This window comes from Schistocerca americana, chromosome 7 (assembly GCF_021461395.2).
Source record: "Schistocerca americana isolate TAMUIC-IGC-003095 chromosome 7, iqSchAmer2.1, whole genome shotgun sequence".
Classification (NCBI taxonomy): Eukaryota; Metazoa; Arthropoda; class Insecta; order Orthoptera; family Acrididae; genus Schistocerca; species Schistocerca americana.
Genome location: NC_060125.1, coordinates 155028353 through 155054444, shown reverse-complemented (window position 1 = coordinate 155054444; position 26092 = coordinate 155028353). Strand labels below are relative to the sequence as shown.

Genomic DNA, 26092 nt, shown 5'->3' with positions numbered 1-26092 from the left:
AAATTTCGCAGCGCTGTCCTATCGCAGACGTTCGTCGTACTTCTCACATTGATTCCTGTGGTTATTTCGTGCAGTGCTGCTTCTCTGTTACCACTGATAACTCTACGCAAACGCAGCTGCTCTCGACCGTTAAGTCAACGCCGTCGGTCCCTGCGTTGTCCGTGCTGAGAGACAATGCTCTAACATTTGGCTTTGTAGGAACACTCTAGACACTGTGGATCTCGGAATATTGACCAAGTTCGAAATGGGATGTCCGACGCATCGATTTCCATTTACCATTCCGCGTTCAAAGTCTGTTAATTCCAGCCATGCGGCCATAATCACGTCGGAAACTTTTTCACATGAATCGCCTGAATACAAATAACAGCTCCGCCAGTGAACTGTCCCTCCCCTTTTATAACTTGTGTGTGCGCTGGTACCGCCATCTGTATATGTGCATATCTCTGTCCCATGAGTCATTGTATGTACAACTCATCTTCAGTAATGGTTGTACGTTTTTCTTTACAGACGCTGCAATACGAGGGCCTGCACTTCCGCTAAAGGTACGTACTACTTAAATCTACATCTAGGATAAAATTAATATTATAGCCTGATGAGGCAAAATACTATCGCCATCTGTTTTGAAGCGTATTGGTCCACGAAATACAGTGGTGATTCTACGTCTCATGGATTCGACACAAGCCCTTGGTAGGTTTCCGGAGGTGTGTAGTACCACACGTCTACGCACAGATCGCGCAGTTGCCGTACGTTACTGTCCTGTGGTTTATGGACTTAGCTGGCGTTCGCAAGCGTCCAAGATGTACCCATCGGGGGAATCTGGTGGCCAAGAGTTCGACGTGAGTGTACTATCATGCTCGTAAAACCACTGTAGCACAGGTCCGGCCTTCTAATAACGATAATTACCATGCTGGAAGACGCCATCGCCGTTGGCGAAGACATCGGGCATGCAGGTAGTCTCCAGTAATGTCCATCTAGTCCATGGCTGTCATGGTGCCTTCGATTACTACCACAGGTCCCGCGGAAGCTAGGTGAATGTCCCACATAGCATAGTACTGAGCCCATCAGCTTGCATCAGTGGCACCTGTTTTGAGCTGCCGCCATCTAATCTCAATGAATCCAAGTCCACTGGCATCACAGCTGACTATCATATTGGGTCACCCTGGAAATTCTTAGGGATCGTCTGCTGCGCCCATGATCAGTGTGCGCTGAATTATGCTTCGAAATACTTCTGTTTGTACCTGCACTGTTCTCCGTCGTGAGCTACTGACCAGACCGCCACCTATGCTGCTTTAAAGAGCGAAAACGCTCGATCTCCAGATTTGTGAAGAGACGTGGATGGCCTACAACTTTTTCACCATCCTTCAAACACTTTCCAGCAGGAAGCGAAAAGCCGACCTTTTTCCCCTGTCCGTGATGCTCATTCCCAGGCCCTGGGCCATAACAATCTGCTCTTTGTCTCAAAGTCGCTTACGTCAGCTGATTTCCCCACTTGCTGCCCACGTAATTGCTAGAATAATCCCAATTCGTCACTTCTCCACTTCCCTCACCGCGTCATGTTCCCGCAGCGTCACCAGGTGCTGTTGAATCTCGCGGTGTGCAGTGGTCGTGTTATGGCACATCGTTCCGCTGGGAAATTAGTCTCTGAAGTAAGTAGCTACTCACCTTTAAAAACCTTCTCACGTCTCCGGGCAATGTAATATCGATGTACTACTGTGGTTCTGATAACTTTTTGTTCCGTTACGGGCTCCAGAAAACGCTTAGTTGTTCATAAATATTGGCCACTAAAACATGAAACTCATTATGCACTTCCGCTGTATATGGATCTGTAGCGGAAGGCAACACATAGCAATAGAAATATGTAACACTGTGCAACACACTATTAGTTATCCATTAGCCTCAGTATGTTATGCAGTACATGAAAAACAGTTTTAGCCCCTATTTTTGTACTAATGAGATTGCGGCATGGCGACTATTTGGCAATAAAAATATGAAGTTACAGCTATAGAATGGCTCTGAGCACTATGGGACTTAACTGCTGAGGTCATCAGTCCCATAGAACTTAGAACTAGTTAAACCTAACTAACCTAAGGACATCACACACATCCATGCCCGAGGCAGGATTCGAACCTGCGACCATAGCGGTCTCGCGGTTCCAGACTGCAGCGCCTAGAACTGCACGGTCACTTCGGCCGGCTTACAGCTATAGAACTGAAAGTTACTTTAAATAGAAGATTTTTTTTTTCGAACCACAAAGATAATAATCTCTGTAAGGACGCAAGTCACACGTAGCAGTTCATCTTTTTTTTTCACAGACGGAAGATAACTGGGAGAATATGAATCGTCAGACGCAAAAATGTTACCAGTAGATGGATGAAATTTAATGATCGCTCTAAAGTTAATTTGATCCTGTATAGAAGTTCTGTAACAAAAGTGCCCGAGAAGCGAACCAAACTACAATTTAACTATGTCTGGTCGGAGCTGTTTACCTTGCAGCTGATTAATCTTTCTTTAAATAGCACGAACTTCAGTGGAAACTGCTTATGCCTGACATAAATTGTCTTCTCAAACAACAGTTCATGCTCAGCAAAAACTCCTGACACCTAAAAGCACCAGAGTACTCCTCACCCCCCCCGCCCCCCCCCCCCCCCCCCCTAGAGTGTGCCAGCTCATTTTCTAAGAACCCTAAGCCAACCAAGTGTGCCCACTGCGCTTAGCCCGAACATTCATTGACGTCTAGTAATCAACAGTGTTTCTCCGTATTCCAAGAAGAATCGCAGCGGTATTACGGGCTAATGGGGCCCCAACCCCTTGTTAATAAACCATTTGCAAGTAAGTACAGGTGATCACATTATTTTGCCTACCCCCGTACGTTCTACGAATGTATTCCGTTTGAAGGCTAGAGAACACAGAAAATTCAGCAAAAACTCGTTGTTATTGATACAATATGTATTAAAATGACGGGAAACGTCAGATTGTATTGTTCTTTACAAGATTTGTTGTAATCGTTAAGTGTAATGTAGTAAAGTAGTGTATTGGATAGAGACGAGTAGTTACGAAGTAATGTGTGGCTGGCTGAATTCTCGCTATTTCCAATTTTCTTAATCCCCTTCGCGTTTTCTAAAAGGTTCGGGGACGTTTTTATCAATTTAAAAGAAGTATATTGAATATTATGGAAATATAGCGCGGGCTCTCTCAGGAGTCAATTTGTTCGATTTTGTGGAATTGCCAAGGAGCATGCACCAACGAATTGCAAGATTGCTTTCATGTGTCACTACACGATTCGGTCGCAATTCAGTATTTATGTATTCATCCAAAAAACATTCTAGATTATGGGATACATAATTCTTCAATAAATACCGTTTTATGGTTTTGTACACACGCACGCACGCACGCACACACACACACACACACACACACACACACACACACACACACTTACATGTTTAACAGTAATAGTGCAGTGAATAAATGATTTTTTTCTGGCTTTATGTACAAGAGATAGCACTAAATGCAGTAGGATATTTTGTAACTTCCAGTTTCAAGGTTTGTAGTTCACATTTTCTGAAAACTCTGTTACGAAATGGAAAGAGTGATCAAGTAAGAATGAACTTTGGGTTCCACTACAGACTGAGGGAAATTATTACATAGTTTTTATCTTGTGTTGAAAAGTTTTTAAATTTTTATCGTACTATTTTTAACGGAACGTTTAAGAGATGGTACCCTTACAGACCGAAGATGGAACTTTTCTTTTTGTCTTATAACATATTCGTCTATATTGAAGTTTTTGTTTAGGGAATGAGCAAAAAGTTACCGGAATTTCTTAATTTCACGGACTTTATACATCAGATTTTCAAAACTTTTTTTAATCTTGCTGGTACACATGTTCTTGATAACTGTTCGCATTTTCAGCTGTCTTGCTTATTCAGTTTGTTGTTGACAGGCGAAAAGGTTAACCACGTTTTCGAGTGCTCGGAAAAATTTTAGTTACCAAGAAGATGGACCAAAGAATGTGGATTAAATTTTCCTTTAAAAATTGAATAAAGTGCAGCACCACATTCGAAATGTTGACTGTGGTTTTGGCGAATCTACAATGAGTAAGACAAGAGTTTACGACTGGTATAAACATTTCAAAGCGGGACGAGGGCGCGTTAAAGACGACGACCGTCACAGACGCCATAGCACATCAGTTACTGACAACAGAAGAAGTTAAGTAAATAGTACTAGAAAATCGCCGAATCACCATCAGAGAGGTTGCAGATAATGTCGGCATGCTCTTTGGCTTATGCCGAGCAATTTTATTCGTATATTTTGGGCATGAAACGTGTAGCAGCAAAGTTTGTTACGAAATTGTCGAGTTTCGACCAAAAACGACTTTGCGAAAACATCACCCAGGAATTGCTGAATGAAGTCGACAAAGATCCAGAACTTCTAAAGAAGGTTATAACAGGTGACGAAACGTGGATATACGGGTATGACGTTGAAACTAAGGCTCAATCGTCCCAGTGGAGCCAAGACCGAAAAAAATTCCCCTCCCGCCGGAGGTTCGAGTCCTACCTCGGGAATGAGTGTGTGTGTGTTGATCTTGGCATAAGTTAGTTTGAGTTAGTTTAAATGGTGTCTAAGTCTAGGGATCGATGACCTCAGCAGTTTGGTCCCTTAGCGAGTCACACACATTTGAACATTTGAAAAAAATTCGACAACTTCCATCACATGTGGACGTTCTTCTCACTGTTTTTTTCGATTTATATGGGATAGTGCATCACGAGTTCCTGCCTTATGGTCGTAATGTCGATAAGGAATTCTACTTGCTTTAAGCAATCCGAAGAAAAAGACCAGAAATGTGGCAAAACCGCAAGTGGGAACTGCATCACGATGATGCTCCCTCGCACGCCACGGCGCTTGTTCGCTATTTTTTAGCAAAAAACAAAATCGTTATGTTGCCTCACCCACCGGACATGGCCGTCTGCAATTCCTCCCAATTCTCGAGGCCGAAGAGAACCATGACAGGACGTAATTTGGCCGCCATTTATGAGACAGAAACAGAATCGCTGAAGGAGCTGAACACCAAACGAAAAGTGAGTTCCAGATGCGCCTCCAAGATTGGAAAAAGAGCTGGCAGAAGTGAGTTACACGTGAGGGACATTCCTTTAAATGGTATAAAGCTGATGATGATGAATAAATATACGAAGGCAGTTCAATAAGTAATGCAACACATTTTTTTTCTCGGCAAATTTTGGTTGAAAAAACCGGAAATTTCTTGTGGAATATTTTCAAACATTCCCGCTTCGTCTCGTATAGTTTCATTGACTTCCGACAGGTGGCAGCGCTGTACGGAGCTGTTAAAATGGCGTCTGTAGCGGATGTGCGTTGCAAACAACGGGCAGTGATCGAGTTTCTTTTGGCGGAAAACCAGGGCATCTCAGATATTCATAGGCGCTTGCAGAATGTCTACGGTGATCTGGCAGTGGACAAAAGCACGGTGAGTCGTTGGGCAAAGCGTGTGTCATCATCGCCGCAAGGTCAAGCAAGACTGTCTGATCTCCCGCGTGCGGGCCGGCCGTGCACAGCTGTGACTCCTGCAATGGCGGAGCGTGCGAACACACTCGTTCGAGATGATCGACGGATCACCATCAAACAACTCAGTGCTCAACTTGACATCTCTGTTGGTAGTGCTGTCACAATTGTTCACCAGTTGGGATATTCAAAGGTTTGTTCCCGCTGGGTCCCTCGTTGTCTAACCGAACACCATAAAGAGCAAAGGAGAACCATCTGTGCGGAATTGCTTGCTCGTCATGTGGCTGAGGGTGACAATTTCTTGTCAAAGATTGTTACAGGCGATGAAACATGGGTTCATCACTTCGAACCTGAAACAAAACGGCAATCAATGGAGTGGCGCCACACCCACTCCCCTACCAAGAAAAAGTTTAAAGCCATACCCTTAGCCGGTAAAGTCATGGTTACAGTCTTCTGGGACGCTGAAGGGGTTATTCTGTTCGATGTCCTTCCCCATGGTCAAACGATCAACTCTGAAGTGTATTGTGCTACTCTTCAGAAATTGAAGAAACGACTTCAGCGTGTTTGTAGGCACAAAAATCTGAACGAACTTCTCCTTCTTCATGACAACGCAAGACCTCACACAAGTCTTCGCACCCGAGAGGAGCTCACAAAACTTCAGTGGACTGTTCTTCCTCATGCACCCTTCAGCCCAAATCTCGCACCGTCGGATTTCCATATGTTTGGCCCAATGAAGGACGCAATCCGTGGGAGGCACTACGCGGATGATGAAGAAGTTATTGATGCAGTACGACGTTGGCTCCGACATCGACCAGTGGAATGGTACCGTGCAGGCATACAGGCCCTCATTTCAAGGTGGCGTAAGGCCGTAGCATTGAATGGAGATTACGTTGAAAAATAGTGTTGTGTAGCTAAAAGATTGGGGAATAACCTGGTGTATTTCAATGCTGAATAAAACAACCCCTGTTTCAGAAAAAAAAGTGTTGTATTACTTATTGAACTGCCCTCGTACTTTAAGAAAAACAAAAATCCCCGTTAGTTTTTTATTTCACCTCGTACAACATGATTGGCATTGGACGAGGGAGGAAATGTGTGATTCAGCAGAACTAACGTAGGAAATATACTCCTGTTCATTTCTGTAAAAAAACTGTGTGATTTGCGAGTCAGATAAAGCCTACAACTTTCCATCGCTGCGGTCGCAGTTTTAACGTCCCCGTCAACCTCGTGCGTCAGTTCCCTCCTCTCGTGTGAGGACGGCTGTGACTAATGTGCGAGGTGCGAGGCTGAAGCGAAAACATAATAGCCGCACGTACACAACTGTACTCAACAGAGGGCGATATGCTTTTCGCCGGAGGAAAAACCTATCTGGCAACAAAAAACGCCGAGGAATACGTAACGTAAAGTTTACTTCGTGTTAACCTGCGTTGAAAGGAATATAGCGACGAGTTAGTGGAAGATTCTAAGCAGTTCTGAGAACTGCGAGGTCACCACGCGGCATGCTTCCGGAAGCGACTGTACCGCGCCGCCCCGGCCCGTATGGAATCCGGACCGATCGGCCTTTCCACCAGTCGCTCGGTTATTTTCGCCGCAAGAGCGAAAAAGCCCGGCGCCGAACAATGGCCAATAAGAAACGGCGGCGGAGTGAAAAGCAGTTAAAGTTTTCAGTAAAATATTATATCACATTCGGCGGCCGCGGGGCTGCCCCGTTAAGATCGCATCTCGGCCACCGCCTCCGCCGCCCCCGCACCGCCCCCCCGGTGAGTCTCGTTCTTGCGCGGATGTTCGGCATTAAAACTCAGCAGGCTGAAAACTTGTTTCGCGTCCGGCGGTCTCGGAACCCACACTTTTTCCTTTTTTGTCCACAGTCGTTTAGAGCTCGTCTCTACGGACTACGTGTTTTTAGAACAGGCTGTTTTATAGGCTTGCTGTTGGAATAAGGTCGTACTGTTCGCAACGAATCAGCGACGAGGTTGCTTTCGTTTTTCAACGCACCGCCAAGTGCTGTACCTTGCTCGACTCATTTGACGATATGAACCGCAGGCTAATAAAAGTAACAGCTTGGCAGGCTCGGAAGATTCGAAGCAAAAGAACAAATTTTCCGACAAGGCATTGCAGGTAGTGCGAAAGTTGTCAGCCACCGTCCTACATAACTTAGTTCTCGGCAGTATGGCTCCACCCGTCTGCGTTGAGAGGGAGCACTCGTAAGACAGTTCAAGAAAGTTGGGTTGATTTGAGGCAGGAGACCAAACTGCGAGGTCTTTGGTCTCATCACAGTAGGGAAGGAAGTCGGCAGTGCCCTTTCAAAGGAACCATCCCAGCATTTGCCTGAAGCGATTTAGGGAAATCACGGAAAACCTAAATCAGGATGACCGCATGCGGGATTGAACCGTCGTCCTCCCGAATGCGAGTCCAGTGTGCTAACCACTGCGCCACCTCGTTCGGTGCAGCACAAGAAAACCATTGACCATCCCGAACTGCACATTCACCAGGCCAGGGCCGTATCTAGGATTTGCAAACCGCTAGGTTTAACCTGTGTTGCGTATCCTGCCAGGGGGAAATGTGTGACAACTAACACGCAAAAATAGAGTTTTAGAACGATTTTAGAATTAAAAGCAATCCTGCAATTACATTTTATTATTTAATCGTACAGCATTTTACTGTAAAATTTATGGTACAATAAATGGCTTAAGTATAAAAAAACGAAAAATTATGTTATTAAAATATTCAACGCGATTTATAAAAATAGCGTATGGCAACTATAAACAAACGTGTTTTTCTTGAAATTTTCCCGGCGGATGGAATGTTCCGTCCCTCTACGATACTGCATCTAGAATATTATTAACTGTTGTACCGATGTTTCGACTGACAGCCTTCCCCCCATTCGCTCGGTCTGTCGCTTTCTGGAAAGATTTTTAAGTCTCTTTACACTGTGGAGTAAACATACGTGTGTAAAGTGCTTTAAAAATCTTTCAAGCGACGCGTCTTGAGAACAGTTGAATCGTTGTAACCCGAAATATCAGTACAAGAGTTAACAATTTTCGGAATGCCTTCCCAAGGAATGATGAAATAAACAGGATTCGAACCTGCGACCGTAGCGGTCGCGCGGTTCCAGACTGACGGCCCAGAACCTCTCGGCCACACCGGCCGGCAATATTCAGTACATGGTTAAAAAAATTCCATTCGTCTCTGTTTATATAGGCCTAGTAAATATGTGAGCAAATGGAAGTATCGTGAAGCAGTGTGTATGTCTGCCGAATTTCAACAGCTGTATTGTATGATGCTGTATAAATATCGACAACTGATTAATGAGAAAAATAAGTTTCATTTAATGTATCTCAGAGTACATGATGCTATTTCAGATATTTTCGTGCGGGTATTCATCGCTGAAATTGGTAACTCTTGTCTCTTTTCGTCCCCACATAATACATTTTAAGTGTGTGTCGATCTTATAACATTTTCTGCTGCTGGCAAAACATGTCATTCTATAGACACTTTTAGGAACTCTATACCTCAAAAAATCGGAAAATATCAATACTTAGGTACTCTACTGAAACAGCAGAAAGTAATTCAAAATATGTAACTGAATATCCACACGATAATTATAATTTACAGGAATTTGAGTAGCCAAGAGGAGGAGGAGATTACAGTTTAACGTCCCGTCGACAACGAGGTCATTAGAGACGGAGCACAAGCTCGGATTAGGGAAGGATGGGGAAGGAAATCGGCCGTGCCCTTTCTAAGGAACCATCCCGGCATTTGCCTGAAGCGATTTAGGGAAATCACGGAAAACCTAAATCAGGATGGCCGGACCCGGGATTGAACCGTCGTCCTCCCGAATGCGAGTCCAGTGTGCTAACCACTGCGCCACCTCGCTCGGTGAGTAGCCAAGACTACAGAGCCAAGTGCGAGTCGCCAGTCGGAAGTACGTAGACTTAGGGTTCCTTATACATGTTAAAACACATCGTGTAGCATGAATTGTCACTCTAGAACCATTAAAAGTCTAGAAAATAACGTTTTAAAGAAACCTGGACTGAGCAGGATTCGAACTCACGACCTTTAAAACTCTACCCCTGTGCTACAAAGCCACATTAATAATTCTGTAGTGTTCATATACTTTTACTTTCATGGAGGGGATGTATCAGTAAAAATGTTATTCGGTAATTTTTTATTTTCGTTGTGTAGGCATTAAATCATATAGAAATAAACTGATTGTTCGATACACAAAGAAACCAAACGAGCTTTCTAACAGTTTCTTCATTTCTTAGGAAAACGAGCGTCATATATCTATCTTCACTTCGGTTTTTGCACCCAACAGCGGAGCAACCAGGCATTCCTCTTGACTGTCCTTGATGATTTTGTGAGTCACATTATCAGTGACGGTCAGCAAATCACTTTAAATAAAAATTTTGCCTCTAAAATTGCTGCGAAGTTCTAAAAGTATCGTCATAGATCCGATCAACAGAGTGACTGTAAGGTAATTTACGTAAAAATAACCGACAGAGAACATGCAAAGTCCTTCAATATTACGGTATTACAATCTGTACATAATTGTACAATGGAATTGGCGTTCGAGGCGTTGAAGAGAACCAATGGTACAGAATCACACACTATTTATTTACACTCGTGCCAATTCAGCGACAGTTTGGTAAAAACATGGCGTCCTCGGCTCTTAACCAATCATGGACGCTATCACCATTCGCCACTCTCTCCCTCTATATAGGCTCTCGGTCGCAAGAGGAGCAACTGACATCTCGCGGCGGAACCGCTGAACTAGGGGAGTCAGCACACTTCCTCTTCTATTCGCCATGTTCACACACTGATTCCCAAACTTCGACCATAGATACCAGTAGACTGGCCCTGCTGTGCAGAAGCTATAGGGCTGATGTGGCTCCAACATAAACACGTGACTGTTGGCAAAACGTGGCGGGATTTCAAATCTACGGTCTGCCATCCTATGTTTGTATCGTATTTTACCCACATTTCTCAATTGGCTGCCAAACGCTTCCAACAAAAATTACTTTTTTATTTGCGAAAAATTATGTCAGAACTACATTTGACCTGGATTTGTTCACAGTACCATTCATAAAGTCTAACAAATACATCGAACTCCCTTCTGGTGGGCAGCGGGACGAAATTACTATAAACTATCAATTAAAGTAAAATGTCGTTAAAATTCTTTTAAACAATAAGATTGGGCTCGTGTCAAGACTTGAAACATTGAATTCGCCGCGTTTGGAGCTCTAGTCACATATAAAAGAAAATGGGATATGGGAATTACGTCAACTATGGGTGCCAAAATTTTCGACTTTAGGAGCAGGTCCATTTTAGAGTATCAATTTTAGGTGCACTTCAAAGGTTCAGTTCCTACTATTTTTACAAAACTTTAAACTATCAGTTTAAAAAAAATGAGACTTTGAAGTTTCAGAAAACAATTTTGGAGCCTACATTTATTTAATAGTATTAGAAGGTGGAAAAAAATTCTCGTCATGTGTCGACTATATGTGCTCTTACCTTATTATAATCTCACTTGTATATACAAAAACGCGCGTATGTGCAGATGGCTTAAGGTTTGTCCGATTCAGGGCCGGTATCCAAAGCTGCCTTCGGTTTTCATCCTTAGGGAACCTATGAGTAGGAACGAGAAACAGTTATACTTACTTCTGTAACCGAATTATCACAGATACTTTCCAAAATGTAATATGAATCTGACTTTACAGGTATCACTTTCAACACTTTAATTTACGTGATAGTCTATTTCAAGTGTAAAAACATATAAAAGTCACTTCAGCAGATTTCAATAAACGCATCTGTACTATCATAGAAACACTTACACGTGAAGTGTAATGCCATTTTCCCCGACAAAACGCTGAGTACAGCCATAAGCGCAAAACGAAACAACCATGTTTTGCCAACATTCACGTAACCTTAGTCCAGAGGTGTTGGAGCCACGAAAATGACGTCAGGGCCAGTCTATTATATTTATGGTCGAAGCTCCCAAACAAAATCGACCACACATACACGCATGCTGGGACTTGATCGAAATGCAGAACACGAAGAATTCTTTTCCGGAAAAATCATGACGGATGCCGAGACTTGCTGTTATCAATAAGCACCTACCACAAAACAACAGCTCCAAGAAGGACTTTTCTGACAGTTTCACACGGTTGTGTGAATGTTCTGTGCGTGAAACTCAAGTGGGAGTAGACTGTGTAGAATACCTGAAGCACTGAGACCCATCACCTTTTCTCAATTTTTTATTTTATTTTATTTTTGATTAATCCAGTCTCGAAACTTTTTGGACTGACGGGGCGTACCAATCAAGCAAATTTTTCCTACGTTTAATTCCAATACAGTACCTTTCCAGATAATCACACTTGAAATGGAATCTTTAATTATCATTATTGACTACTGATGTGCACCTACACTTCACACGAATGAAGCGACTAAAAACATCTTCATAATTTAGTTAGTTTAAGGTATCTTTTTCAGTAATGAGCAAACTCATAATACTGAGCCTGTGGTTTAACATAGAGTTTCGAAGTCTCCTTTTGTTGAACTTTGAGAATAGTGCCGTTTTCCACAGTTGTATGTGATCATACAGTATCTGATCAAAAGTATCAGGACACCCATTTGTGGACATTAATATGGCGTCTGTCCATCCTTCGCCTTTATAAGCCCTTGAACATGCTAGGGGAACTTTCAGTTACGTGCCTGAATGCGTGTGGAGGAATGGTACTCTATTTTCCCTCAAGAGCCAAAAGTAGAGAAGGTAGCGATGCTGGAAGCTGTGGCCTGGAGCGGCAGGCCAGTCCGTTCCATGAATGATATTGTCCACAAAACATTGCCTCACAGATACTGCTTTATGACCCGAGTACACTTTCATGCAAGTACAAATAATCATGGTCTGCGGAATGTTGCTCTACTGTAGGCAGTGCACAGTGCTGTACAATGCGTTCATATCACTCCAAATTTATCATTTTCTTAAGCTCAATACGGGTACCACACTCTAACCGTAACACAACCACCTTTGTACTTCACTTTTAGCACTACACTTGTTGGCAGGACGTTCTCCAGGCATTCGCCAAACCCAAACCCTTCCGTCGTGTGAACTGCAGCTGGCCACGTCACTGCAGGCTAGCTGTACCAGCTGAACGGCCAGTGTTGTCCAAGTTAAACGTGCCGGTAAAGCTGTTGTCCCGTATTATCAAAATGGCTCTGAGCACTATGGGACTCAACTAAATGGTTCAAATGGCTCTGAGCACTATGGGACTCAACTGCTGAGGTCATTAGTCCCCTAGAACTTAGAACTAGTTAAACCTAACTAACCTAAGGACATCACAAACATCCATGCCCGAGGCAGGATTCGAACCTGCGACCGTAGCGGTCTTGCGGTTCCAGACTACAGCGCCTAGAACCGCACGGCCACTTCGGCCGGTCCCGCATTATCGCTAAGTCCATGTGCGAGTAAAGCAGAGCACATAACGTACCCTTATTATCGTACCTGACAGTACTAGAGACAGCTTGGCTGCAGTCCCACGCCATACGGAAATCCAATGAGTTTCCAGCAAACGTGTAATAACACATAATGCAATGTTTACATCAGGTTTATTCTTATGGTTAATTGATTATAGATGGAGTCAATCTCGTTATGCTAAGGAAGCCAACGCAACGGAAATGTGAAGGCTATATTTTGCGTTTGTTGTTTCGTTTGCTTGATCGAAACGAGAAGGAACAGCACAATCGTTGCAAGCAGTGCCACTGCGAACTGCGTGTTGTTCCATGTTCTGAATTGTAATCAGTCAAAAAATCATAACTGAAATTTGTGCTTTTTACTTCATTGGAAAACCGATGTTGACTGAGAGTCAGTCCTGGACTCCAGTTACGCGACTGTAGAACTGGAATGAAATGATCCTTTGTGTGGTCACCAGCATGGATTGCGGAAACACTATGCCATGCAAAACTCACACTCTTTACACATGATATCCTTACGAGTTACGAATAGAAATAACAGGATCGATGCGGAGTCATTAGACTTTCGGAAAATATTTCGATACCTACTACCGAGAATACCGTAGTATTATCTATCGAATCAGTTTTGCAACGATAGGAAAACGCAGAACCATGCCCTGGATGGATCCTCATGCTTAACAGATTTTCTTGTGTCCCAGTCTAATGCTGTCCGGTTCAAATGGTTCAAATGGCTCTGAGCACTATGGGTCTTAACTTCTGAGGTAATCAGTCCCCTAGAACTTTGAACTACTTAAACCTAACTAACCTAAGGACTTCACAAACATCCATGCCCGAGGCAGGATTCGAACCTGCGACCGTAGCAGTCGCGCGGATCCAGACTGTAGCGCCTAGAACCGCTCGGCCAGCCCGGCCGGCTAATGCTGTCTGGATGTGCTTGTTCACAGCATACTTTTACTGGCTTAGCAGATAGGATTAGTAGTAACCTCAGCATTTCGCAAACGAAATTGTTGTGTCTATGAGGAAGTGGCATTCAAAAAGAGTAGTGATATTTAGTCAGACGAGACAAAATAACTACCTGGTGCCAAGTTTCCTAACGAGCTCGTAGTGTTGACATAATAAAAGTTGTAGGTCTCACGAAATTTCTAAAGTCGTAGCTCCTGATTACATGATTAATGAAACACAACTGGAGCCAGTAGTTCCGTGTAAATATTTACTATGATACAATGTTTGAAGTAGAACGATCAAATAGTTGTGGTTAAAGCAAATGAATGTTTTGGATTCATGTTGGATACTGGGAAACTAGAGACTCTTAAAATAGATGTGTAGCCTACACTAGAGTAATGCTCTAGTGATTGGGATTCATTTCAATTTTTGACAAAAAACGTTTGGAGAGTACACAAAAGAAAAAGCGAAGGGAGGCAACGCGAATGAATACAGCTGTTTTTGATTCGCAGGACAGTAAACCAAATATACCGTAAAATGTGAATTAGCATACGCTTGCAGTTAGTTGTTTGATGTATCGCGAAAATTTCTTAGAAAAATATGAAAACCGATGTGACGCCTCAAAATTTCTCGGCAATGTTAATGCTCTACAAGTTTTTCGGATTGCAGCAAACCTAAAACATGTAACCGAAATAAGATCCGATTTTCAGAAGGCAATTAACGAAAATTATTCGCGTCATCGCACATCGATATCGTGAAAATATATAAGCAGTCATGGAACTGTTAGAAAACTTAATAAATGTTGCTATGAAAACGTTGCACTTTGCAATGACTTCAAGAATATAAATGAGACGCAGAAACAGGAAGACATCTTACGGCTTGACGTCTTGATGACATGGATTGTGTTTAGATACGACAATTCGTTTATTCATCATCACGTTGCATAGAGCTTTGCCAGGACTTCCCTAATCTTTTTTTTTTTTTACTTCATTCGTATTACACTTCAGGAGTCTCATTCGTCCAAAAGTATTTACGTTATGGCGATCGGAAGTTCTTGTCGTCTTCCCACGGCTTTCTGTCTCTGACAGAAAAGACGTTTAATTGTTTCGTTTTTCTGTCACTACGTTCTGCCATCAAACAAAGCAGAACTTGGACTGAAGTAAATTCTCTTATACTGTTTCTTTAGTAACACTTAACTTAAAACGTGAACTCGACGATGAATTTGCAAGAGGACATTCTGCACCATCGTTATTAAAGTATTTGTTTAAACCTGAATGTTCCTAATATACCGTTCTTAGAGTACAAATATGAAATATCAGCTTACAGCACACTAGCTCTCACTAGCCCTACTTGTCATTGTGGGTATATTTATGTAATTTCGTGGCGCAAATACCCTATTTAGTACAATTAGGCAAATCAGTTTCTCAGTTAATATCCTTCCACAAATATTTTCAATAATTCGTTTTCTTGCAGGATTCAAACCGCAGAAAGCGAAGTTCACCGTACCAACATCGACTTGTCCGATGAAGTGACATTTTGTTTGCTAGGTTCTGGTTCAGCTGTGTAAGGGCTCTACATTTCTGTATTCCGTTTCAATTGTGATGACGGTTCTGAAAGACGAAGAGACTATTACTTAGGCCAAGAGCACCCTCCCCAACCCCCCTCCCTCCCCCCCCCCCCCTCCCCACACACACAACAATGGAAGGAAGATTTAATGTCCCGCTGATGACGAGGTGATCAGTCACGAAGCACACGCTAAAACTGGGAAGGAAATCGGTCTGTCTTTGAAATAAATAGAACCATCAAGTCCTTTGCCTCAAGCGATTTAGGAAAACGAAGCAAGCCAAAACCTGATTAGCGGTATGCCATTGGGAGCTAGGTCGAGTTATTGGGGCCATTTTCCTGGTCCATAAAACTAGAACGCTATCTGACAGAGAGAGGCTCACCGAAGAATTACAACACCTACGAAAAGTCTTGCGGAGGAATGGGGACCCGCAACGGGAAAATGTGCGGGCGTTGCATTCAAAATTAATAAGACTGCAGGAGATGTTTGAGACTGTGAGAGGAAAAGGAAAGCTAAGAATTGTTTACCCGTCTTACGCTAGCGCACTCTAAAGACAGATAAGAGGCAGAAGGGAAGATCCAAGGAAGACAATGATGATAAGGTCCCATACTCCGAGGAGAGTAGGGGACGACGCGGGAGACCCGCACCGCCGCACTAGGCAAGGTCCTACCGGAGGTGGTTTGCCAGTGCCTTCCTCCGACCGTAATGGGAATGATGATGATGAAAACGACACAATAACACCAAGTCATCTCGAGGCAGGAAAAATCCATGATCCCGGCGTGAATCGAACCCAGGACCCCGTGCACGGGAACCGAGAACGCTACCGCAAGACCACGAGCTGCGGACCGGTCAAAGGAAGAGGTGGTCGATTCGTTACAGGTTCATTTAGTGGGCCTGAAAGACTCACGGAGACAGCGAACTCTAGTGGAAGACGTTAAAAGACAGGCGTTCTGCGTCACACTGACGTTTACGGTAAAATTTCCAGGTTGCTACGGTAGAACAGTGAACCGATGTTCAAGGTGACAAGTCGTGAGATAGCGGTGTGCACATATACAGACGACAGTGGTATCGCATACACACGGAAGTGCATTGGCGAAGCTGTCATTTTTACTCAGGTGAGTCACGTGAAAAGTTCTCCGGCGTGATTGTCGTCGCACGACGGGAATTAACAGACTTTGAACACGAAGTGGTAGTTGGAGCTAAACGCGTAGGACAGCCCATTTCGAAAATCGTCAGGGAACATAATATTCCGAGATCCAAAGTGCCAAGTGTGTTCCGAGAATACCAGATTTTATGTATCGCCTCTCAGCACGGACGACGCAGTGGCCGACGCCCGTACTTAACGACCGAGAGCAGCGGCGTTTGCGTATAGGTGTCAGTGCTAACAGACAAGCAAAGTTGCGTAAAACAACAGCAGAAATCAATGTGGGACGCACGACGAAAATATCCTCTAGAACGGAGGGGCGAAATTTGGCGTTAATGGGCTACGGCAGCAGACAACCGACGCGAGTGCCTTTGCTAACAGAACCATATCGCCTGCAGCGCCTCTCCTGGGCATGTGACCATTTGGTTGGACCCTAGACGACTGGAAAACTATGGCCTGGTCAGGTCAGTCCCGATTTCAATTCGTAAGAGCTCATGGTAGGGTTCGAATGTGGCACAGATCCCACGAAGCCATGGACCATGATTGTCAACAAGACACTGTGCAAACTGTTGGTGGGTACGTAATGGTGTGGGCTGTGTTTATATGAAATGTATTGGGTCCTCTGTTCCAAATAAACCGATCGTTGAGTAGAACTGGTTATGTTCAGCTATCTGGAGACAATTCGCAGCCGTTTATGGACCTCTTTTTCCCAAACAACGATGGAATATTTATGGATGACAATGCGCCCGTCTGAGGGCCACATTTGTTCGCAATTGGTCTGAAGAACATTCTGGACAATTCGAGCTAGTGATTTGATCATCGAAATCGATCTGCATGAGTTCCATACATTTATGGGACATAATCTAGAGGGCAGAACGTACACAAAACATTGCACCGGCAATCGTTTTGGAGATGTTGACATCTAGAGAGGCAACGTGGCTCAATATTTCTGCACGGGACTTCCAGCGACTTGTTGAGTGCCACGTCGGGTTGCTACATTACGCCGGGCAAAAGGAGGACCGACGCTTGCCACCTCAGTGTATTGTCTCCTACGTATGTCTCACAAGAAGACCATAAAACTGAAATAAGAGATTGGAGTTCAGGCGGAAGCTTACCAACAGTCGTTCTGCCCACGGGTAATTCGCAACTGGAACAGGAAACGATGTAAGTGTCAGAGGTACACAACTTCATGGTGGCTTGTGGAGTACCAATGAATAAGTACATTGAGAGAGCGATAGACTCTTACAGAAATACGGCATCCAGTATATTTTGCTCTCATCAACAAAGGCAAGAATTCTTTCTAATGTTAAAGATGATCTAGGTCCCCTAAAAAACGGATGTGTACTGCATTCGGTGGTCCGTCAGGGACCTGATCCCGCGACTTGCCGATTTCGAGATAAGTGTTTTGTCACTAGACCTCCAAGATCGACTAGAAAAAGTAATAAACGACCACGGAAGTTTCAATTTAAGGAACGCTTGGGACCCAGCATTCATTTATTAAGATCGTGCTCGCCCGCCATCTCATCCATCACAACTGAATAGCGCGAAGAGAATGTGTACTTCACTGAATAGCTGTGTGGGCTCCGAGAGACAAACTAGCATCACTACATCTCTAAACTCCGCAAGCCAGCTCATGGTGTGTGGCGGAGGGTACATTTTGTACCAGTGTCACTTCACCCTGTTTATGTTCCAGTCGCGAATGGTCCGTGGGAAGAACGATTGTTGTTAAGGGTCTGTGTGGGCTCGAATCTCTTTGATTTAATCTTCGTGGTCTTTGCGCGAGATATTCGTGGGAGAAAACAATATATTGGCTGACTCTTGAAGGAAAGAACGCTCTCGAATCTTGAAGAGTAAACTTTATCGTGATGCGTTACGGCTCTCTTGGAGCGCCTACCACTGTACTCGGATGAGCGTCTTCATGGCGCTTTCACGCTGACTGAATTTGTAACGAAACGTGTGGCTCCTCTTTGGATATCCTCTATTTCCTGTATCAGTTCCCCAGCAATATTCAAATAAGGGCGGACGAGTGTTTTGTAAGTTACTTCCTTCGTTGATGGACTAAATTTCTATACTGTGGATTCATGCAATGAACCTCAGTCGGGCATCTGCCTTACCCGCTATCAGTTTTATGTGGTCGTTCCAGTTTAAAGTGCTCTGCACGTACACTCCTAGATATTTTATGTAAGTAACTCCTTCCAGTGACAGTTCTGCAATTGTGTAATCATACAATACAAGGCCTTTCAGTCTATGTATCCGACATACACCATGTGATCAAAAGTATCCAGACACCCCCAAAAACATACGTTTTCATATTAGGTGCATTGTGCTGCCATCTGCTGCCAAGTACACCATATCAGAGACCTCTGTATCCATTAGACATCATGAAAGAGTAGAATAGGGCGCTCCGAGGAACTCACGGACTTCGAACGTGGTCAGGTGATTGGGGTTCACTTCTCTGTACGCGAGATTTCCACACTCTTAAACATTCCTAGGTCTACTGTTTCCGATGTGATAGTGAAATGAAAACGTGAAGGGACACGTACAGCACAAAACCGCACAGGCAGACCGACCTTGTCTGTTGACTGAGAGAGACAACCGACAGTTGAAGAGGATCGTAATGCGTAATAGGCAGACATCTATCCAGACCATCACACAGGAATTCCTAACTGCATCAGCATCCACTGCAAATACTATGACAGTTAGGCGGGAGGTGAGAAAACTAGGACTTCATGGTCGAGCTGCTGCACATAAGCCACACATCACGCCGGTAAATGCCAAACGACGCCTCGCTTCTTGTAAGGAGCGGAAACATTGGACGATTGAATAGTGGGAAAACGTTGTGTGGAGTGACGAATCACGGTACACAGTGTGGCGATCCGATGGCAGGGTGTGAGTATGGCGAATGCCCGGTGAATGTCAACTGCCAGCGTGTGTAGTGCCAACAGTAGAATTCGGAAGCGGTGGTGTTATGGTGTGGTCGTAGTTTTCATGGAGGGGTCTTGCACCCCTTGTGGTGTTGCGTGGCACTATCACAGCACAGGCTTACATCGATGTTTTAAGCACCTTCTTGCTTCCCACTGTTGAAGAGCAATTTGGGGATGGCGACTGCATCTTTCAACACGATCGAGCTCCTGTTCATAATGCACAGCCTGTAGCGGAGTGGTTACACGACAGTAACATCCCTGTAATAGACTGGGCTGCACAGAGTGCTAACCTGAATCCTATGGAACACCTTTGAGATGTTTTGGAACGCCGACTTCGTGCCAGGCCTCACCGGCCGACATCGATACCTGCCCTCAGTGCAGCACTCCGTGAAGAATGGGCCGCCATTCCCCAAGAAACCTTCCAGCACCTGATTGGACGTATGCCTGCGAGAGTGGAAGCTGTCATCAAGGCTATATGGCTGGGCCAACACAATACTGAATTCCAACATTACCGATGGAGGACGCCACGAACTTGTAAGTCATTTTCAGCCAGGTGTCCGGGTACTTTTTATCACATAGTTAGTGTACGTTTCATTTGTTTATTCTGAAGATCAACTGCCACTTCCTGTACCAAGCGCCGATTCTCTGCAGGTTTTCCTGCATTAACAAATTTCTAGCGTTGCGACTTTATCCGGGAAAAGTCCCTTAAAACTTTCGACGATATCCACTAAGTCGTTTATACGTATTGTGAAAAATAATGGTCCCATAACATTGCGCTGGGGCACGCCCGAAGTTTCTTTTACGTCTGAAGACTTCTCTCCGTTGATCACGGTAGTCTCTTCGGTCCAATGACACGGCTGATCGTATATACTATACGCTCGTATTTTGTTCATTAGACGGCAGTGTGGAACTGCATCAAAGGGTTTTAGCATAGTCAGTCTCGGCCATAGGCGACTCCAACAATACTTCACAGTATTATTGCAGTCCAGACAGCGAACAGGCCTATGCATCGTAAATCAGCTCGCAGGATCTGAAGAAGTAAGTCGCTCTCGGAAATATCGTTAGTGCAGAAAAACTGAATCAAGACCTCTGCTGGAAACTAGAAAATCATCATACCGCGGAAACCTGAGGGATGGCCGGCCGCGGTGGCTGTGCGGTTCTAGGCGCTCCAGTCCGGAGCCGCGCTGCTGCTACGGTCGCAGGTTCGAATCCTGCTTCGGGCATGGGTGTATGTGATGTCCTTAGGTTCGTTAGGTTTAAGTAGTTCTAAGTTCTAGGGGACTGATGACCACAGCAGTTGAGTCCCATAGTGCTCAGAGCCTTTTGAACCTGAGGGATGACAGACCAAACGTGGATGGTCCAATGGGTGCCTGGACCGCTGACCTCAAGTATGCGACTACAGTGTCTTACCAACGCGCCTTCTCGTTCGGCCACAACTCTGGACGTGGCAGTGGGAGTTCACACCTGCAAGTCAGTGCCCAGGACGAAAACTGGACCTTCCTGCACGGATCGTGACCAGCGAGCAGACCACGTCCGGAGTCTAGAGGTCTGCGGCTGCTGCGCTTCCATTTGCGTTTTATGATGAGAACTGGCCGAGCACGTGTGAAACGCTAATGGTTTCCGTTCCGCTGCCTTCGGCCACCGCCAGTGTGGGTTCTGCTCCGTTGCACCTTTCTTCTCCGGATGCCGTTGTTATTATTTTGCGGACCGTCACCGCACCTCTCTGACGGGCTGTGGTTGTGCGGTCAGTGCATAGCTATCAATGTAATAATATTAATTTTCCGAATCTCAGTGAAGTTTCTTCTTCAGTACCAAACTAGCGCCTGTGGCTTGTTCTTATGTGCGCCAGTGCCAATTCGTTACCATCGTCTCGACCAGCGCGTGCTGTAGTTTTACAGTAGGGAATCTGGTGGCTCTGCCTATTTCTCTTAAACCAAACAATAGTAAATTTCTGTTGGGGAATTACAATCTAAATTCCGCAGTTGTACCTCTCGTGTCATTTTCTCTACTTATTAGCCTACACATGGTGTAACTAAATTCCATGTTGTAACCTCCGGTCGCGGGGTGGTCGAGAAAGCGCGGCGGGACCAAACAGAGAGCGGCCCGCGAACAAACGAACGAACGAACGAACGGACGGACACGAAACAACGACGGACGATGGAGAGAGACCTTACGACGACAACACGCAAGAAGCAACGGAGTGACAGAGGCAACCAAACAAATCCAAGACGTCCACTAGTAACGAAAACAAGAACGGTAAACACGCTGTCTGTTGTCGAGGCTATGTCTCAAGACTCACTCAGCGATTAGACTCGCTGGCTGAGCTTTTTTTTTTTCTTTATTGATTTTCAATTCCCCCCCCGAAGGGGGCGGGCCGGCAGCAGCTTACTACGCTGCTCTACAGCCTACAGTGTTTTTTAAATAAAACAAGAAGAAAGAAACAAGGAAAAACAGGCGATAAAATGGCGATTTAAAGTGTAAAATGGCGTAAAATTGCGGAAAGTTAAAACAGAAAGCAAAAGGGGTTGGCAGTGTAAATAAAAGACACAGGAATCAGACAAGTAACATAGTAGACACACAATTAAAAAACATGGCGACAGGCTGGTTTCTGTTCGCAAGTGATAAAAAGCACACCCAGCGACAGTATGATGGCTGTTCGCTACACTTCCCAAAAGACACAACACGGAGCACGCACTGGAAAAACACGCTGTAAAACACTGCACGAAAAAGGCGGCACAGAGATGGCACTCCCGATCCAAGGCAGATGGGGGGGGGGGGACCTGGAGTGGGGGAAAAACAAGGAGGGAGGAGAGGAAAAAACGAAAAGAGGGGGGGAACCAAGGAGGGAGAGGACTAATAAAGGGGGAGAAGGGCAGACGCGAGAGGGAATGAGAGGAGACAGAGGAGGGAAATGTAAAAGGACGCGGGGGAGAGAAGGGGGCAAAGAGAGGGGAGTTGGGGAAGAAAGAGGATGGAAGGGGGGGAGAGGGAGCCCGGGAAAAGGACAGAGGAAAGGAGGGGAGTGAGGATCAGAGTTGATAGGAGGGATAAATGGAGGGAGAGAGGGCATCATCCGGGAGGGGGAGTTGATGGAAGCCACCTTGGGAAAGGAGATGTAGGGTGTAGAGATGGTGGGTAGGGGGGACACAACGGTGAAGACGGGGCAGGGGGCGGGGATCGGAGAGGAGAGGAGCAACCAGGGGGTGAGGCGGTTCAAGACGGCGGGAGGTGTAGAGGATGCGGATATGTTCGATGAATAGGAGCAGATGGGGGAAAGGAATGAGATCATAGAGGATCCGCGTGGGGGACAGGCGGCGTATACGGAAGGCGAGGCAGAGTGCATGACGCTCAAGGATCTGGAGGGACTTATAGAAGTTGGGGGGGGGGGGGGGCAGATATCCAGGCAGGACTGGCATAACAGAGGATGGGACGGATTAAGGATTTGTAGGTGTGGAGGATGGTAGAGGGGTGCAACCCCCATGTCCGGCCGGAGAGGAGTTTGAGGAGTCGGAGGCGGTTGTGGGCTTTGGATTGGATGGAGTGCAGATGAGGGATCCAGGTGAGGTGGCTGGCTGAGCGAGAGGCAGGCGCATAAATACTCTATCGGGGGCGCAGCTAGTGGTCGCTGGAACCACGTGTTCCACTGTGGCGCCCTCACACTGAATGCGGGCCAGGAGGCGCGCGCCGCCACAGCTTATGGCGCGATGGTGCAGAGACCTCTATGGGTCTTCGATGCCCATGACGTCTGGTGGGGATTCAAAATCCGGGGCTCGCGGTACCATATTCCATTTACAGACTTTGAGGACAGGTTCCTTACACCAAACCAAGGAGAAAATGTCTAGTAAACATGGGCTCTAAAAACTGTACCTTAAGAGCTCTGAGCCCTTCTTTATTTTCGCTACTGTGAAACACAGGTCTCCTATTGAACAACTGCACATAGCTCTTAAGATGTGCATTTTAGAGCCCATGCTTACTAGATATACACTCCTGGAAATGGAAAAAAGAACACATTGACACCGGTGTGTCAGACCCACCATACTTGCTCCGGACACTGCGAGAGGGCTGTACAAGCAATGATCACACGCACGGCACAGCGGACACACCAGGAACCGCGGTGTTGGCCGTCGAATGGCGCTAGCTGCGCAGCATTTGTGCACCGCCGCCGTCAGTGTCAGCCAGTTTGCCGTGGCATACGGAGCTCCATCGCAGTCTTTAACACTGGTAGCATGCCGCGACAGCGTGGACGTGAACCGTATGTGCAGTTGACGGACTTTGAGCTAGGGCGTATAGTGTGCATGCGGGAGGCCGGGTGGCGGAAGGTGCACGTGCCCGTCGACCTGGGACCGGACCGCAGCGACGCACGGATGCACGCCAAGACCGTAGGATCCTACGCAGTGCCGTAGGGGACCGCACCGCCACTTCCCAGCAAATTAGGGACACTGTTGCTCCTGGGGTATCGGCGAGGACCATTCGCAACCGTCTCCATGAAGCTGGGCTACGGTCCCGCACACCGTTAGGCCGTCTTCCGCTCACGCCCCAACATCGTGCAGCCCGCCTCCAGTGGTGTCGCGACAGGCGTGAATGGAGGGACGAATGGAGACGTGTCGTCTTCAGCGATGAGAGTCGCTTCTGCCTTGGTGCCAATGATGGTCGTATGCGTGTTTGGCGCCGTGCAGGTGAGCGCCACAATCAGGACTGCATACGACCGAGGCACACAGGGCCAACACCCGGCATCATGGTGTGGGGAGCGATCTCCTACACTGGCCGTACACCACTGGTGATCGTCGAGGGGACACTGAATAGTGCACGGTACATCCAAACCGTCATCGAACCCATCGTTCCACCAATCCTAGACCGGCAAGATAACTTGCTGTTCCAACAGGACAATGCACGTCCGCATGTATCCCGTGCCACCCAACGTGCTCTAGAAGGTGTAAGTCAACTACCCTGGCCAGCAAGATCTCCGGATCTGTCCCCCATTGAGCATGTTTGGGACTGGATGAAGCGTCGTCTCACGCGGTCTGCACGTCCAGCACTAGCGCTGGTCCAACTGAGGCGCCAGGTGGAAATGGCATGGCAAGCCGTTCCACAGGACTACATCCAGCATCTCTACGATCGTCTCCATTGGAGAATAGCAGCCTGCATTGCTGCGAAAGGTGGATATACACTGTACTAGTGCCGACATTGTGCATGCTCTGTTGCCTGTGTCTATGTGCCTGTGGTTCTGTCAGTGTGATCATGTGATGTATCTGACCCCAGGAATGTGTCAATAAGGTTTCCCCTTCCTGGGACAATGAATTCACGGTGTTCTTATTTCAATTTCCAGGAGTGTATTTTCCTCTTGTTTTGGTGTAAGGAACGTGTGCTACAAGCCTGTAAAGAGAATTTAAATACTGCATTTTCTGTTGTATTAATTTTATTCTAACAAACAAAATTTTTCTAATTTAAACCAAATGTTATCAAAAGGACAGAAAACGAAAAAATCGAGGGAAATAATTTAACCTGAAAATGACATTCAATCTACACTTCTGCGCAAAATTTAAGGAAAAAAGTACCACCCACATGATGTGCCCCCGCCAAGTAACATAGGTTGACGGTATTCGGACGATACATAGAAAGCACTGCTACAGCACAGTGTAGAAGTTACATGAAAGAATTACGCAAAGAGACGAAGAGGACTAACAGTTATATTCAAAGATAATAACTACACTGTAGTCACCGCCATTAATGATGGTTCACATTTCAAGAGGCGGGAAGCAGTTGTGTGATTACGACGGACGGCAATGCGTACTCTGAACCGTGCTTCCATGCTGGCCACAGAACTGGCAAGGAGCGCTTGTGGTAGGGTGTTGCATTCCTTCACCGTCACTGTTGACAAACTGGTGGATGGTCGTTGGTGCATGTGGGCGTGCTGCGATACGTCTCTACAGCTCACAACTCTGCTCACACGTGCTCGATGGGATTAGAAGTACCCTGTGGGTAGCCCGCCCAGCTAATCGCGCGGTGTAACACTCTGCTTCCCGAGCGGGAAGGCGTGCCGGTGCCCAGCACGAATCGGCCCCACGGAATAGTGTCGAGGTCCGGTGTGTCGGCCAGCCTGTGGATGATTTTTAAGGCGGTTTTCCATCTACCTCGGCGAATGCGGGCTGGTTCCTCTTATTCCGCCTCAGTTATACTATGTCGGCGTCTGCTGCGCAAACACTGTCTCCATTTCAGAAGGATAATGCATGACCACATGTTGCAGGTCCTGTACGAGCCTTTCTGGATACTGAAAATGTTCGACTGCTGCCCCGGCCAGCACATTCTCCAGATCTCTCACCAATTGAAAACGTCTGGTTAATGGTGGCCGAGCAACTGGCTCGTCACAATGCGCCAGTCAGTGCTCTTGATGAACTGTGGTATCGTGTTGAAGCTGCATGGGCAGCTGTACCTGTACAGGCCATCCAAGCTCTGTTTGACTCAATGCCTAGGCGTATCAAGGCCGTTATTACGGCCAGAGGTGGTTGTTCTGGGTACTGATTTCTCAGGATCTAT

The 26092-nt window shown here is 45.8% G+C and overlaps 1 protein-coding gene across 2 annotated transcripts in view; it reads left to right on the top strand.

Moving 5' to 3' along the window:
• Positions 1-26092, top strand: part of LOC124622155 (semaphorin-2A-like) — a 1077868-nt gene that overhangs the window by 325661 nt on the left and 726115 nt on the right. For both annotated transcript variants that reach the window (XM_047147795.1, XM_047147796.1), the window contains one exon: positions 508-542. The gene's annotated coding sequence lies outside the window, so the exon portion shown is untranslated. The remainder of the gene's footprint in view (positions 1-507; positions 543-26092) is intronic.